Source organism: Rana temporaria, chromosome 8, assembly GCF_905171775.1.
Source record: "Rana temporaria chromosome 8, aRanTem1.1, whole genome shotgun sequence".
Lineage (NCBI taxonomy): Eukaryota > Metazoa > Chordata > Amphibia > Anura > Ranidae > Rana > Rana temporaria.
This window is the reverse complement of record NC_053496.1, coordinates 116,890,714-116,908,384: the sequence shown is the minus strand read 5'-3', so window position 1 is coordinate 116,908,384 and position 17,671 is coordinate 116,890,714. Positions and strand designations below refer to the sequence as shown.

At 42.4% G+C, this 17,671-nt stretch overlaps 1 long non-coding RNA gene across 1 annotated transcript; it reads right to left on the bottom strand.

The window, feature by feature from the left end:
• Positions 1 to 13,669: 13,669 nt before the first annotated feature.
• On the bottom strand, positions 13,670 to 17,430 carry LOC120908979. Its single transcript, XR_005741207.1, has 3 exons — positions 17,320 to 17,430; positions 16,514 to 16,636; positions 13,670 to 13,910 (listed from the first exon to the last, which is right to left on the bottom strand). It is a non-coding gene; the product is annotated as an uncharacterized LOC120908979 (long non-coding RNA).
• Between the last annotated feature and the right edge of the window lie 241 nt (positions 17,431 to 17,671).

Here is a 17,671-nt window from a genome sequence, read left to right as displayed (position 1 = left end):
TACATGCTATTAGGGTGAACCTCCGCTTTAAAAAATGGCAAAATCAAACAATGGATTTATTTTCTGCCACATCGCAAACAAAGGTAAGGACATCATTGATTCTAACAAAATGCTCAATTGGCTGTGTTGTGTATGTATGTTTGTGTATACTGTAGGAGGAAGAGATGCTCAAATGGTGTTTTGGCAATGGTAAACAATGAATGAGACCAGGACACCTAAGAACAGTCCTGCACTTTTTTTATCAAAGCAAAAATAAAACACATGTAGCCATGCCCCGATCGGGGTTGCTGAAAATTGCGGGTCACCCTGCCCAGCCTATGTCCATCTTACAAACAGGCAGCGCTTGTAACCCATTTAGTTTACAAAGCTTTTGCTACTCAGCAGCAGGCTCCTGCAGCAGAAAGAGTGAAAAAGTGCCCTGATCATCAGTAAGCTCACTTATATAAAGACCTATGGACAGTAACGGCCAGGTAAGATAAGGATCTAAGAAAAGGAGTGTCGCAGATCTGCAGTTCCGGCTCCATCCTCATTCCCCTGACTTCACAGCAGAAGCTGAGGGCACCAGAGCCATAAGCTTCTGCTGCCAAATTCCTGTGAGGCGGGAGCGGGGGGCATGGCTTATCAGTGTTGTGTGTCTATGGATACACGCAGCCCACCACGGGACTCAACAAGAGGGAGCATGCACAGGTGCTTCCATAGTACACTTAGCTACAGGAGGCACCCAAAAAAGGGAGGAGCATACACGGTGGTATGACAGGAACCCAAATCATACATCAGAACCAGCATATGCGCATAGAGTCAGTCTGAGTTTAGTGCTTTTATACCATAGCATGAAACTAATACGTGCAGTATAGCATGATACAGACTGGTATAGAATTATACAAGTTTGACACTTTGTGTAATTATTTATACAGGCAACAAATACATACTCCCAAGAGGGAGTGGTACATTCCACAGGAGAGGGCAGGAGTGTATTTCCTAAAAATGGTAATAACATAAGTTCCTGAAATCTTAAGCGAATTCTCTAATGCAATAAAGATATATAAAATGCATGTCTTTTAAGCTAAGCAGGTCACAAGTGCTGGTGGGGACTGCAAGAAGAGGAGAAACACTGCCTTTCTGTGTAATTTTGCATAAATACCTGTTTTTTTTTTTGTTTTTTTTTATTTAAATACATTTTGACTTTCATATCACTTTAACCACATCAGCCCTGGAAGGATTTACCCCCTTCCTGATCAGAGAATTTTTTTGCGATTCGGCACTGCGTCGCTTTAGCTGAGAATTGGGATCTTGTGACTTTGTATCCAAACAAAATTGACGTCCTTTTTCCCCACAAATAGAGCTTTCTTTTGGTGTTTTTTGATCACCTCTGCGGTTTTGATTTTTTGCGCTATATACAAAAAAATGATTTTTTTTTAAAAAAAATGATTTTTTTGCTATAATAAATACCTCCCAAAAATATATAAAAAAATAATACTTTCTTCCACAGTTTAGGCCGATATTTATTATTAAAAGTGAACAAATATCTGCGCTATTGATGCTTTATGGACATTACCCATGAGTAAGTCACGTGGCAAGTGACGCAACGCGTGGGGGAGGAGTCTGCTGTACGAGATCTGTCGGAAGTTCCCAAATGAGGACCTCTACACTTTTCGTTACTGAGTGGCTTGTTTCAAAGACGGGGAGAGCGTGAGTGGATCGGCGCATAGCATTGGCAGCGGTATTGTCGTGTCTGGCTGTATTACACTATTGTGTTTCCCCTTTTCTTACATGTCCCACACCTGCTGTGGTGTATTGTGGAGAGGGGATGAAGCCTGTTTTTTGCACCATCACTAATGACCAAGGCTGTGTCGTTGAAGCTACTGAAGTGATTTGAAGCTGAGTATAAGGCACCTGTTTCACAGAGCTGTTGTATCCAGTGACACTCTCACGCTGCTGCTAATCAACATTGTTTAACCCTAAATTTTACCATCTACTCTATAGGGACGGTATTCTGAGATTGAGTACTATTTGATGCTCTGAATTAATTAGCTTTGTATTAATTTATTAATTTTTATACACTAATTTTTTTCAAATCGTACTTTCAAATTTCCTGCGTCGTATCTTTAGTTTGAATCCTCAAACCAAGATACGACGGCATTTGGGTAAGATCTGACAGGCGTACGGCTTCGTATGCCTTCGGATCTTAGATGCAATACTTCGGCGCCCGCTGGGTGGAGTTCGCGTCGTTTTCAGCGTCGGGTATGCAAATGAGCATCAAAAAATATAAAACTCCATGGCTCCTAGCGTACTTGTGTGTTGGTCAGCCTTACATGTTTCATCTCATAGGATATCTTCAGAGGCGTGGCCTAAGACACAAGCACGCTCATATATATGCAAAAAAAAACAAGCCATCTGGGCCCATGATAGGCCCCCATAGCATCACAAACAGCTGTGCACCATAAGCAGCATTATCCATCTCCTCCCGCACATGCCCATTGCAATCAGGAAGGTGGATGATCTGTATAAAAGTGCCCCTAAATGATAATGGCCGTGAATACACTGCTTCCTCCCACTAACCTGGTGGTCAGGGATCAAGAAACTGTCATCCAATACCCCTTCCGGGGTGCTGAAATCACGGCCGTACTCGCGCATGCGCAATAGCGCACAGACGCGCTCACGCATGCGCACTGATGCAATTACAACCAAATGGAGGAACCAATGTGTTCCAGCGTCTACATATTTTTGGTAAAATAAATCTCAATAAGTGTATATTGATTGGTTTGCACAAAAGTGTCTACAAAATAGGGGATATATTTATGGCATTTTTATTATTATTTTTTATTACTAGTAATGGCAACAATCTGCGATTTTTATCGGGACTACGACATTATGGCGGACGCATTGGACACTTTTGACACTATTTTGGGACCATTGACATTTATACAGCGATCAGAGCTACAAATAGCCGCTGGTTACTGTATAAATGACACTGGCAGGGAAGGGGTTAAACACAAGGGGGGTGATCAAGAGGTTAAGTGTGTTCCCTGCATGTGTTCTAACTATGGGGGGAATGGTCTCACTATAACATGACAGAGATCACTGCCCCCGATGATAGGGAGCAGTAGCTGGCAGAACTTGTTTACAAGACGTTCTGTCTCTCCTCACCACAATCGCAGGCCACCGGCAAACATCGAGTTTACAGGACTTGTGGGCACACTCCTGCCCACTAGGCGGCAAATTCAAAGGGACATACGGGTACGCCGTTTTGCCTGCCCGTGCCATTCTGCCGACGTAAATCGGCGCATGGCGGTCAGTAAGTTGTTAAGAAACTGCATTTGCTGCCAAAATATTATATTGGAGCAAGATTACAGTTTGCTATCGAACATATAGGAAAATTTCAGGTCTTCTGTAACAAAGTACTGAAGGATGATCATTTTAAAGTGGAGGTTCACCCGAAAAGTTAATTTTTAACATTAGATTGATGCTCATTTTGTCAAGGGGAATCGGGTAGTTTTTTTAAATCGAAGCAGTACTTACCGTTTTAGAGAGAGATCTTCTCCGCCGCTTCCGGGTATGGGCTGCGGGACTGGGCGCTCCTATTTGATTGACAGGCTTCCGACAGGCTTCCGACGGTCGCATACATCGCGTCACGATTTTCCGAAAGTAGCCGAACGTCGGTGCGCAGGCGGCGTATAGAGCCGCACCGACATTCGGCTTCTTTCGGCTACTCGTGGCGCAATGTATGCGACCGTCGGAAGCCTGTCAATCAAATAGGAACGCCCAGTCCCGAAGACCATACCCGGAAGCGGCGGAGAAGATCACTCTCTAAAACAGTAAGTACTGCTTCAATTTTAAAAAAACTACCCGATTCCCCTTGACAAAATGAGCATCAATCTAATGTTAAAAAAAAAATTTCGGGTGAACTCCTGCTTTAAGATGGAGTTGTTTGGTCACAGTAACAGTTGACATTAATGATTGCATCTAAGCACAATTTTGGACCGAACTTTGGCTGTTCAATTATTTGGACAAATGCCTGAATATTTACCCATTCAGTAAAAGTGGAACATCATGTATAAGTGGTATTACTTCTGCTATTACACATGAAATGTGTGGAGTTCACCCCCTTTTTCATACCAGGCTCTTTGAGTCTGCTATGGATTTTAGTTGGGTACCCCAGACAAAAAAAAGTGCATAAGGCCCCTCAGGAAGTCCATAAAGACCCTTTAGGTCTGACATGGATTTTAAGGTGGACCCCTTTAAAAAAAAAAGTGTGGGCGTTGCGTCCCCCTAAAAATCCATACCAGTCCCTTAATCTGAGCATGCAACATGGCTGGTCAGAAAAGGTGATGGAATGAGCATGTGCCCCCTTCCTGAATCATACCAGGCCACATGCCCTCAACATGTGAGGAGATCTTGCTGGGGAGGATCCCCTGGCAAAGCACCTTGCCCCCTCCTCAATCTCCTAAAGGGTTCATGCACCTGTATTTGTATGCACATCATTCGCCAAGAGAGCTACAGTCTCTTTCACCAGTGTGCTTGTCTGAGTAGCTTGCATCATAATGCATGTGCACTGTCTGTGAGTTCCAAAATTGTTGCTCTTGTGTACCCTGTATTCTCCTTGCTCCCATCAGTGAATCATGAATCAAGTGTGATTCTGTGAATGATGAACTTTTTGCACCAGTACATCCCAGTGACCTCTTGGCTTCACACTGTAGGAGTGTGTTTGAGACCTCCAAACTGGGAGCCATTCTGCATAAGGGAAACTGCAGTACAATATGTGTACAATGTTGTATATTATTTGGTACATTTAGTAGTGTCCAATAAACCAAATTCTAGATTGTGCATTTAATGCCCTTCCTCCTTTCTGAAAGAGAAATTAAAGAAGTGTAATTTCTTCTGACGTGTGACGTATAACTTCTTTCTTAGTTAAGTTGAATGATTTTGTGAGCAGGGATTAGTACCCCTTTTAGGGAAACCCTTCTCTGGGGGGGGGGGGGGACATGGTGCATGGGGCCCTTTATATTCTAGAGTTGGAAGGATCTGATGGGAAAAGGCTACACCTAGTATACTGCCATGTAAGCTTATAGCCTTAGGAAGTGAACGTCTTTAGAGAAGGCCCACTACAAAGGGATGAGCCCCTGACCGACATGGTCATTGCTGGTGTCAAAATGGGGCCCAGCTTGATTGTTGGAATTAATGGTTCTTAGACCAACCAGGGCTCCTGCATATTTATGAAATGTCATGTGGCATTTCATATGTGCTTGCCAGTTTTTCCCTTATATGGGAGCCAGGGAGAAGTGGTTGGAGACAATATATTGCAGAAAGGACAACATTATAATGGAATCTTTGCAGAACACCCGAGAACACACAAGTGGTGCCAAGGCAGCAGTCAGAGGGCTGCCAATTAAAGTACCAAACATGTTTTTTTTTTAGGAAATAACAAACATCTTATACTTACCTGTTATGTGCAGTCTTTTTGCACAGAGCAGCCCAGATCCTCATCTTCTCCGGTCTCCTGCCGGTGCTTCTGGCTTCTACCTATCCCGAGTGCCCCCACAGCAAGCAGCTTGCTGTGGGGGCACCCAAGCAAGCGTGCAAAATCCAATCAGGAGTGCGAGTCCCAGGAGAGGCAAGGCTCTCCTTGACATCGCTGAATCGAGAGGGGGCTCAGGTAAGTATTAGGGGGGCTGAGGGGGCTGCTGCTGCTGTGTTTTTTTTACGCACGCGGTGATGTCAGCACGTCAAGCTGATGCTTGGGGGCAATATGATAACCACCCCAAACACACCTCCAAGACGACCACTGCCTTGCTAAAGAAGCTGAAGGTAAATATGATGGACTGGCAAAGCATGTCTCCAGACCTAAACCCTATTAAGCATCTGTAGGGCATCTCTAAATGGAAGGTGGAGGAGCACAAGGTCTCCAACATCCACCAGCTCCGTGATGTTGTCATGGAGGAGTGGAAGAGGACTCCGGTGACAACCTGTGAAGCTCTGGTGAACTCCATGCCCAAGAGGGTTAAGGCAGTGCTTGAAAATAATGGTGGCCACACAAAATATTTGGGCCCAATTTGGACATTTTCACTTAGGGGAGTACTCACTTTTGTCGCCAGCGTTTTAGACATTAATGGCTGTGTGTTGAGTTATTTTGAGGGCACAGCAAATTTACACTGTTATACAAGCTTTACACTCACTGCTTTACATTGTAGCAAAGTGTAATTTCTTCAGTGTTGTCACATGAAAATATATAATAATATATTTACAAAAATGTGAGGGGTGTACTCACTTTTGTGAGATACTGTATGTTCACATCAGTCCCTGCCCTCAATGAGTTTACAATCTAAGGTCCCTAACTCACATTCATACACATACTAGGGCCAATTTACCTACCTGCAGGTCTTTGGGAGGAAACCCAAACAGGCACAGGATAACATGCAAACTCCAGGCAAGTAGTGCCATGGTTGGGATTTAAGCCGGTTGCCCTAGTGTTGCTAGGCAGAAGTGCTAACCACTTAGCCACTGCACTGCCCAGTTAGAAATGTGTCTTTGTTTCACTATACTCTCAGAGCACTGGAAATGGAAATTTGGTTCTATAATTTGCTATCCATATTTACACGTCTGAATGTTTATGGTGTTTGTTTTTTTTTGTTTTTTTTGCTTGAACTACATTTTGTGACATGCACAGTAAGAGCCAGTTCACACTGGGGCGACTCGTCAGGCGACTCAGCCACCTGACAAGTCGCGTCCAATTCTAGTCAATAGAACAGTTGTAATAGGAGCGACGCAAGTCGCTCCGACTTAGAAAAAGGTTCTTGTACGACTTCGGAGGCGACTCGGGGGAACTTGCATTGACTTCTATACAGAAGTAATTTCGCAAGTCGCCTCTGAAGTCGTCTTCAGGACGCCTTGCTGAGTCGCCCCCAAAGTCGTGCCGCCCCTGTGTGAATCGGCTCTAATGGGACTATAATGATGTCGAAGAAACATTTGTATTGATTGAGCACATTATTTGTCACTGATTGATATAGATATATTATTTTGGATATTTGCATTATATAAAATTGGAACACTACATTTTTTTTTAACAGATTCAAAAAGGGGCTGCTGATGCTGTATTTAAGCCAAGCTAAATGAAAAGATTGAGACCCCTTTCACACTGGGGCAGTTTGCAGGCTCTAATGCGCTAAACATAGCGCCTTCAAACCGACCTGAAACAGCGGCTGCTGTTTCTCGGGCTTTCACACTGGAGCGATGCGCTAGCAGGATCGCTCCAAAAGTCCTGCTAGCCGCAACTTTGGAGCGGTGAAGGATCGATGTGTTTACCGCTCCTCCACCGCTCCTTCCCATTGAAAGCAATGGGAAACTGCGGCTATACCGTCGGCAATGTGCCTCTGCAGAGGTGCATTGCCGGTGGTATTAACCTTTTTTGTCTGCTAGCGGGGGGCAAAACCACACCGCTACCGGTCGAATACCGCCGCAATTCCGACGGTAAAGCGCCAGTGTGAAAGGGGCGGGAGGTGCTTTCAGCAGGATTTAACAAAGGAAAGGAACCTGGGTAGTTTTGTTCATTCCAAATCACAACAAATATCCCAGCTGTTGTCTGTCTTTTTGATATTGCATATCTTCTTTCTATGTAAAATAATACAATTACCGTATTTATCGGCGTATACCGCGCACTATTTTGCCCTGAAAATCAGGGCAAAATCGTGGGTGCGCAGTATACGCCGATCCCCGCTTTCCCGCCATGAGTTTGAATACTGCGCCCGCATATAGCGAGCGCAGTACACTCGTGAATCTTCGGCCAGTCTCGGCGCCTCTCGTACTGACGTCCTGACGTCCTGAGCGTACAGGACGTCAGTGCGAGAGGCGCCCGAGCCTGCCCGAAGATTCACGAGTGTACTGCGCTCGCTATATGCGGGCACAGTATTCAAAGTCGTGGCGGGAAACGAGCGGGAGGACGCCGCCGAAGATGGACACCGGACCCGCCGAAGATGGACACCGGACCCGCCGAAGATGGACGCCCGACCCGCCGAAGATGGACGCCCGACCCGCCGAAGATGGACGCCCGACCCGCCGAAGAGGACACCCGACGAGGCCGCAGAAGGACGCCGGACCCGACGAGGCCGCAGATGGACGCCGCGCAAGACATCAAAACTGTAAGTACAAAACAACAAAAAATCTTTTTTTCCCACAGGATTGGGGGCCACTTTGGGGGTGCGCGGTATACGCCAGATCGCGTTATACCGCGATAAATACGGTAATTACATTGTATTTCCCACGTTGATTTGTGACTGGCATATTACATATAATTTTATTAGGTACATGTGTGTCATTTACATGAGTCCATGCCCAATGAGCTAATGTTCTTGGCACAGTCACCCACTCACTAGGGAAAACTCTCAGAGAGAGAAACTAATTAACATACTAGTAAAAGTTGTCCATAAAGTGTTCTGTGAAAATATAAAGACACAAGAACGAGGACTAATATTTTTCATAATCTAGACTACTGCAGGCTTTGAATATCAAGTATAATATTTAGATATTACAGCCTTACATTTAAAGAATAAGTTCACCTTTTATAAAAATAAATAAATGCAGGTAAAAAGAAAAGTGCATTTATTATTGGTTTACACTGGAGCCTGTCAAGCATTGCAACCACAATTAGCAGATTGCAGATGCAATGCCAGGATCCTGCAGACTCTAAATACACTGCCAATGCCTCCGATACGGACAGGCAGCTACTGAATTGTAGGAAAAATCAATGAGAACTACAAGCCATTAGCCACGGTGGCTGACAGTACTTGTAGTCAGGCCCGTCGCGACAAGGCAAGCAAACCAAGCAATTGCTTGGGGCCCCGATCTGGCCTGTGGCCCCAAACAGGGCCCTTGCAGGGCTTCCTATAAATGCTGCAGCTGTAGCTGTATCAGATCAGGCAGTGATTGTCATTGATTGCCAGAGGTTACAGCATATCATTACCACTTACTGACTGGTTGCCAGAGGTTACAGCACACATTACGACTCACTGATTAGTTGCTAGAGGTTACAGCATGTGATTTCTTCTTGTTGATTGGTTGCTAGAGATTACTGTATAGTAATACTGCTCACTGATTGGTTGATAGAGGTTACAGCACATAATCTATTCACTGCAGAGGGGCATGATATACATATGAATGCCGCCGCTATTTACATATGAATGCCGCTGGCCTCAGCTATTTACATATGAATGCTCCCGTTTTTTACATATGAATGACCCTGCTATTTACATATGAATGACAGTAAATTATATGTAAACACAGGATCTGCAGGTGAGTCAGGACAGAGCTGGGCAGCACTAGTAGCAGCACTTCACACTGAGATATCAGGACACAGCACATGACTAAAACTTCAAGGAACAAGGGAATTTAAACTGGGATAGTTGGTAAGTATGAGGCAGCTGCTTTGGGACCAACAACAATGACAGGGCCCAGGGCAGCTTCCCCTATTGCCCTGCCTTAAAGACTGCCCTGCTCACAGGACTGGCACTTACGTCAATTGAACGTGATGTTCGCCAGTCTTTGGACATGGAGGACATTGTGATTGCCTTTGCAGAAAACAAGGCTCCCAAACAGCAGTTTTAGATAATTTGCACTTGTTTGTGAGAACTGAAAAATGTTAATGTGAGTGTGTATGTATGTGTGTGTGTGTGTGTGTTTTAAGTATGTTGGATTTAGTTATTGTGCACTTTTTAATATATATTAATTGATTTTATGGTACAGTGGTGTTTTTTGCAAATGTTCAATTGTTGAAAATTTTCAAATTTTATGCACATTATATGCAGCAGCAGTATTTGCACTGTAAACATTTTTTATTTATGCACAGTATATGCAACAGAAGTATTTGCACTGTAAATTTTTTATTTATATAAAGTGTGGGTGAACTTAAACTGTATCGCTATGCTGTGGTTCCTGTAGGCTTTGCGTGCGTGGGAGGGGGGGGGGGGGTTGGGAGTTGTTGGGAGGGTTCTCCATGTCCATTTTGCTTGGGGCCCCCAAATTCCTTCAAACGGCCCTGCTTGTAGTTCATTCATAGAACTCTGTGATTAAATTGTCACAGTGTGGGCGAAGCCCCACATGGCCATGCTGTTTTTAAATCTTGACAGCGGGTGCTGGGAGGAAGGGTCGGGGGAAAGGAGGCAGGAGCTTAAATATGTTACATGTTCCATCATACATATGGGTAGAACTTGTAACATAATCCAAATGTGAACTTAGCCTTAAAACAAGTAGAATAGCAAACACGAACAAACAGACACTGACTGTGATGGACTGAAGCAGACTGACAGACACTGAAAAACATCACTAGGTTGAGTTCCATTTTCTGGTCCATAAACAGCACTATATTACCAAAAGTCTTCGGAGGCCTGCCTTTACACGCCCATGAACTTTAATGGCATCCCAATCTTAGTCTGTAGGGTTCAATATTGTGTTGGCTCACTCTTTGCAGCTATAACAGCTTCAACTATTCTGGGAAGGCTATCCACAAGGTTCAGGAGTCTATGGGAATGTTTGACCATCCTTCCAGAAGGGCATTTGTGAGGTCAGGCACTGATGTGGACAAGAAGGCCTGGCTCGCAGTCTCTGCTCTAATTCATCCCAAAGGTGTTCTACTGCGTTGAGATTAGTGTTGAGCGGAATACGCCATATTCGATTTCGCGATATATCACGAATATATAGCCGAATATTCGTGAAATATTCGCTAAAATCGAATATTCGTGATATTTTATCAAAAAAAAAAAATTGGCGAAATTTCGCTAATGCGAATCCGAAACTGATTGCGAAATTTCGCTAATGCGAATGCGAAATTGATTGCGAAATTTTGAAACATTCAATTTCACCTGCCCTTTGGAAAAAGTGTGGTTTTACGTAATGGACCCTGCAACTAACAAGGTATTAATAAAATAAATACATTATTATATAGATTTGAGGGTTTACTTTGACCAATTTGTATATTGATTAGTTTAATAAATATTGAATAACCATAGATTTGGAAAATACAAGTAAACTGTTTACGTTGACATCTCTTAAATGTCTTTATGTTAAACAGTTATTATTCTCATTAAAGAGGTGAAATGCAAATGATGATGACACGGGACAAAAGATGGAAAATTCTTTGAAGATGTGATACACTGGAAAAACGCACAGAAACACTCCACTCTCTCCTATGACAACTGTGGTAGGAGAACTCTGATTGGCTCTGATGCAAAAGAAGGGCGGAGAAAGTATTCGCGAATATTCGGAAATCGAATATTCGCGATTGCGAATATTCGGCAACATAAAAGGATCGCCTCAGCTTAGCTACTCGGCCCAGGGTCTCTAATCATACCAGCAATGCTTTTAGACGTCGATGGAGATCACTAGGATGTGATCTGTTTTAAAAATAAAATTGAAAAAATACGAATATTCGGAATAGCGAATATTGGCCGCGAAATTCGAGTTATTCGCGAATATTCGAATATGCCATATTCGTAACGAATATTCGCAATGCGAATATTCGTGAGCAACACTAGTTGAGATCAGTGCTGGCCAGTTAGGTTCCTACACCTCAAACACGCTCATCCATGTCTTTATGGACCTTGCTTTGTTTATTGGGGGGGGGGGGGATTTTGGTGTGGGGTTGTTTTTCAGGGGTTGGGATTGGTCCCTCAGTTCCAGTGAAGGGAACTCTTAAGGAGTCAGCATACCAAGAAATGTTGGACAATTTCATGCTCCCAACTTTGTGGGAACAGTTTGGGGATGGCCCCTTCCTTTTCCAACATGACTGCGCACCAGTGCCCATCCAAGGTAAACACATGGATGAGCGAGTTTGGGGTGAAGGAACTTGAGAGTCCTGACCTCAACCAGATAGAACACATTTGGGATGAATTAGAGCCAGGCCTTCTCATCCACATCAGTGCCTGACCTCACAAATGTACTTCTGGAAGAATGATCAAACATTCTCATAGACGCACTAAACCTTGTGGGCAGCTTTCCCAGAAGAGTTGAAGCTGTTATAGCTGCAAAGGGTGGGCCAACTCAATATTGAACCCTACTGACTAAGACCGGGAAACAATTAAAGTTTGTGTGCATGTAAAGGCAGGTGTCCCAATACTTTTGGTAATATTGTGTATGTCACCTTGGGCTTCAGTCAAAACAGGTATCAAAAGGTAAATGGGGTCAGCAGAGGTGTAGCTTTAAAAGTAAAAAAAGCTGGTACACTTTTGGACATGCAAAGGAGAGTAATAGGGGTTGATTTACTAAAGGCAAATAGACTGTGCAATTTGCAAAGGGCAGTTGCACTCTGCAGGAGCGGTTTCTCCAGAGCTTAGTAAATGAGCAGAAGTTCTGCTGACTTTTATCATCCAATCATGTGCAAGCAAAAATTCTGTTCTTTTAATTTTCCTTGCATGTGATTGGGTATTCTTTGCAAAGTGAAGCTTTAACTCATTTTATTAGCTCTGGAGCAAATCAACCCCCTGCGGTCAGATATACATAACGCACAGTCCAGAGCACAGGGGTCAGGCATATGTAATACACAGGGGTTGATTTACTAAAGGCAAATAGACTGCAGTTGCTCCAGAGCTCAGTAAATGAGGTAAAGTTTCACTTTGCAAAGAGTACCCAATCACGTGCAAGGAAAATAAAAAAAAACTGAATTTTTACTTGCACGTGATTGGATGATGGAAGTCAGCAGAGCTTCTGCTCATTTACTAAGCTCTGGAGCAATTGCTCTTCCAGAGTAAAACTTTGCAAAGTGCACAGTGCCTTTAGTAAATCAACCCCTATGAGTTTATTTTCGTTTGCCTTGTGTGTACTAGATTTTAATTTGGCCCATTATCTTTTGTGTCAAATAAAATGATCATTCACAGTTCAAAAGTTTTCCTTTCCTAAATGGTTTTGAAATTCCCTTTAGGAGCTGAAACATTCCACACTATTGTTTTTGTTTTTTTTCCGTTTAAACCCGACAAAAAAACGAAGGAGCTCAGAAGGAGATCCTGTATAATCCAATGTTAATACAGCGATCTCCCTGCTGGGATATTATGTTCTGACAGGGGGAGGCCCCCGCCAGAACACTCTGGTCAACGCTTGCAGCCATTGGCTGAGAGTACTGATTGGATGCCTGCAGACCTTTTTCGGTCATGCACCTTCAACAGAAGCTGGATGTTTGTCAGGCTTCAGTGGGACCGGCTGCCATACACATGGGCCAAACTCCTCTTCGCTTAGAAACGCCCATTCCCCGCAGGATTCCCCGCTCGGTGTCTGTACAAGGCCTTAGAAAACCCAGTGGAAAAATAAAATATGGACAGCCGCACTCCAAAAAACCTTGATGTTGTCTTTATTTAAAAAAAACAGGAAAACTGCACTACAAGTCACAGCACACAACACAGGAGTAAAACAGTTTACGCGTTTCGCACTATAAATTAGTGCTTAATCATAGCTATGATTAAGCACTCATTTATAGTGTGAAACGCGTCAACTGGAGTGGAGTGCAGCTGTCCATATTTTCTTTTTCCACTTGTTGCCTTGTGCATTGCCAGCACCCTTGATCTCCTGAGACCATACTGATCATCCTAACACAATCCACCTGGAGCGGTAACTTTCTTTCTTCCAAGAAAACCCAGGTTACATTTTCAGATGTTATGTACTAAATCTAGGTAATAATAATACAAAGACACAGATATGAATTAATCAAGTAGAATACATTTATTCACTCAGCTAGGACAATTAAACATGAGTTTGGAAGTATTTCCACTTCACATAGATAAGATAACTGAGAGAAGCAGCTGGATAAACTGTAATATTTCATTTCATTTGTTAATAGATAGGTTTACTCAAATGAAATAATCTTCATTCCCTTCATTTCTTGACTCCGCCATATCCTTTGCCTTGTGTCTGGCAAGGATCAACCACAGCGCATGGATCTAGAAAATAAGTCAACACATCTTCATTAGTACTGGACAAGTAGCTGTAAGTAACATACCTATAGCTTGGTACCTATGGTTTGGACAATGTTCTCCCAGCTAACATACTGGACTAAGAATTATTTTTTTCTAAGAAGTAGCAGTTGAGTGATAAACAAATTCAAGGAACAGCAATTTTCATTACTAAACCATATCTTGTCCCAAATGCTTGCTTTTGTCCAGGGGCGGACTGACCATTGAGGCCCTCTGGCACTGCCCGAGGGCCCCATGCCGCTAGGGGGCCCCATCAGGGTTGCCAGGCTCAGTAAAACCAGGGACAGTATGTAAAAATCTGTGTTTTTTTTTTTACATCTGTCTCTGATATGTATGAAACCGACATGCTTTTGATGTGAAAATCCCAAGATTTTATCTGCCCCGCCTCTGCACTACCTCCTGGCATGGTGGCCATCTGTAAGCCCAGGGCCCCATAATCTTCTATTGCCCGGGGGCCCCATGAGTTGTCAGTCCCCCCCTGCTTTTGTCAGCCCATAGGCCTATGGTCTGGCCTGTTTAGGCGATTCATCCAGGCCTTTTCTACACTGTAAAATGTGTAATGTGTATGGTAAATGTTCAAACAGTATGTATCTTTCTGATTATTTCTATAACCTTCCAGAAGCTTGTTACTTAGATATGTAAATAAGCAAAGTACTTAGGGGGTATATAAATCAAGTTTTTCACCCAAGATTACTGCAACTTCCATCCAAAATTTACTAATTTTAATGACTACAATTGAATTTAACAAGATATGGGTATTCGTTAATTTGCAGGTAAAAAAATAACCTATGGTTCAGCTTATGCCAAGTATTCAACCAACCTATAGGTGAATATACTGGATTTTGTTACATTTGCTGTTAAATCATAAAAATGTTACCTTGTTGTTGATGTAATTGCATACATATTGGGGTTATTTATGAAAAGAAAATAGATTGCTCACTTTGCAAAGGACTTTGGGGTTTATTTACTAAAGGCAACTCCACTTTGCACTACAAGTGCACTTGGAAGTGCAGTCGCTGTAGATCTGAGGGGAAGCTCTGAAATGAGGGGAAGCTCTGCTGATTTTATCATCCAATCATGTGCAAGCTAAAATGCTGTTTTTTATTTTCTTTGCACGTGCCTTTCAGATATACAGCAAATGCACGTCTACGTGCACTTGCAGTGCACTTGTAGTTCAAAGTGGATTTGTCTTTAGTAAAAAAACTCCCTTTGTGAATGAGGCAAAGCTCTGCTGACTTTCATCAACTACTCACGCGCAAGTATAAAACTGGGTATACACAGTGATTTTTTTTTCACTTAACCAGCTGGTTGAACGAAAAATAACCTACAGATCCCCACATGCAGAATGAATATGGCCGGCCCTTGCTGAACCTGAAGGTGTTCGGTCCGTGTATACCAGCCTTTATGGTTGCTGTTTTATTGTCTTTGCTCTCGATTGGCTTTTATTTGCAAAGTATATTTTCATCGCCTTCACTAAGACCCCAAACACACTATTAGATTTTCTGCAGATTTTTGTCTTCAGTTTTACCAAAACCATGTAGTGCAAGGGCCTGCTTGTTTGCATACAAATTGAAACTCTTAGGCCTCGTACACACGACCGAGTTTCTCGGCAAAAACCAACAAGAAACTTTTTTTGCAGAGGAAACCGGTCGTGTGTACACTTTTCGACGAGGAAACTTTCGAGGATCCCGTCGAGCCAAAAAGAGAGCATGTCTTCTTTTTCCTCAACGGGAATGGAGAAATTTGGCTCGCCAAGATCCTCGACAGCCTAACAAGAAACTCGACGAGCAAAACTATGTGTTTCGCCCGTCGAGTTTCTCGGTCGTGTGTACGAGGCTTCAGGCTCTATTCACACCTAAACTGGCCGTGGATCGGACAGCAACGCTGTGCGTCCTTGTTCTCGGTTTCAGGGACGAATCAGGGCAGAATATTTGCTGAATTCGGGCCTGAAACGGAGGCAAAGACGTTTCTGTGCAGTGCGCTCAGCAGAGTCGGTCACATTCTCCTGCTATGCAAATTGGATGCGGTGAACACTGCATCCAATTCGCAAAGGTGTGAACCCAGCCTCAATGTTTGACCTCAATCCCTTCTAGATTGTAAGCTCTAACGAGCAGGGCCCTCCTGTATTGTATTGTAATTGTACTGTCTTCCCCGATGTTGTAAAGCGCTGCTCAAACTGTTGGCGCTATATAAATCCTGTATAATAATAATAATAATAACAATAATATTATATGGTTTTGGTAAATCTGAAGACGAAAATCTGCAGAAAATCTAATCTGTATGGGGTCTAAGCCCCAGAGCAAGTTTTCTTACAACTTCCCTTGAAAGTTTTTTTTTTTGTAAATCAACTCAACTTAAATGGTCTTTTCTTTGTTTTGTTTTACAATTCTGCAGGTTCCCAGGTTTGTCGCAGTGTTGGTTGAAGTGCTCTTTTTCTATTACCATAAATAGCTACTAGACACCTAGCAACTCTAGTTTTGCTTAACCTAATACATAAAACATTGCTTACACTGTAGTATTTCTCTACAAAAGGCCATGTATTTAGTTTACAGTAAAGTGCAGTTACATACCTTGAATTTGGCATGGGTCTTGGCATACGGGTGCTGGATTCTGACATATTGGAGCTGGAGGCTCGCATGGTGGTGGGCATTTGGGTGTTTGGTCCTGGCAGATAGGGGCTGGAGGATTGCATTCTAAAAAATAAAAGATATTATGGTAATCTGCCAGACAAGGACATTACAGTATATATTTTACTATAAGATGATTGTTGACATTCAAAAATATTTAACTAAATGTTTACACAAGCCATGTCCCCAATTTGTGAAGACAGGGACCTATGTGAATATAGAATATGTAAAGTGCTGTGTAAATTGACAGCAATATATCAACACCTGTAATAATTTGTGAAATCAGGAATTTAATTAATTTTTTTCTCTGTAAATGCATTTTTTTTTTATACCTTGGGACACAAAAAAATTTGTATTTACGATTGTGCCATCTCAGCCTAAATGTATCTGATATTTCTCAATTAACATAAACTGGTGCTGCAGTTCAGTGACTGAATATTAAATAAATCAATGCAGTTATGATTTCTTCCTTTCTCAATAGTTTAATAAAAAAATAAAAAAAAGACCAATTTGTTGAACATAACTAATTGAATGGATATTAAATACTGACTCATACATTTGAACAAAGAAATGACTACTGCCTGCACACACACTTATTAATACACCTAAGTAATATCAACAGAACAAATGCAATAAAACAACAATGTCATTTTGTTATAGAATAATGTTAATAAAAAAATTATCAAACAATTCCAGCTAAGTTATGCTATTTATTAAACTTCTGTAATACAGTTTGAAAAAAGACTTACGAGTTTTTTGTGGTCCACCCTTTGCTGCCATTGTAGTTGTGTCGGTTAAAGACGTTAGTCTGCTGAACAAGATGAAACAAATCGCAATACCTTATACAGCAAAGGATGGTGTTTATATACAAAAAGGAAGCTAATTCTCTTATGGTTATGCAATACTTCAGACCTATGAATGAGCCAATAGAAAGCCTAATTGATTACCTAAGTGTAATTTAATCTCTATAATTTGCATACCTTCAAGGCAAGGCGTATTTTGCTTTAGTTTGTAATGCAAATTATATCCCTAGTACAAGGATGTGCTGCTGAATAAATCTTCCTGTGCATGGATAAATATTTAAAATTCATTAATGAATAC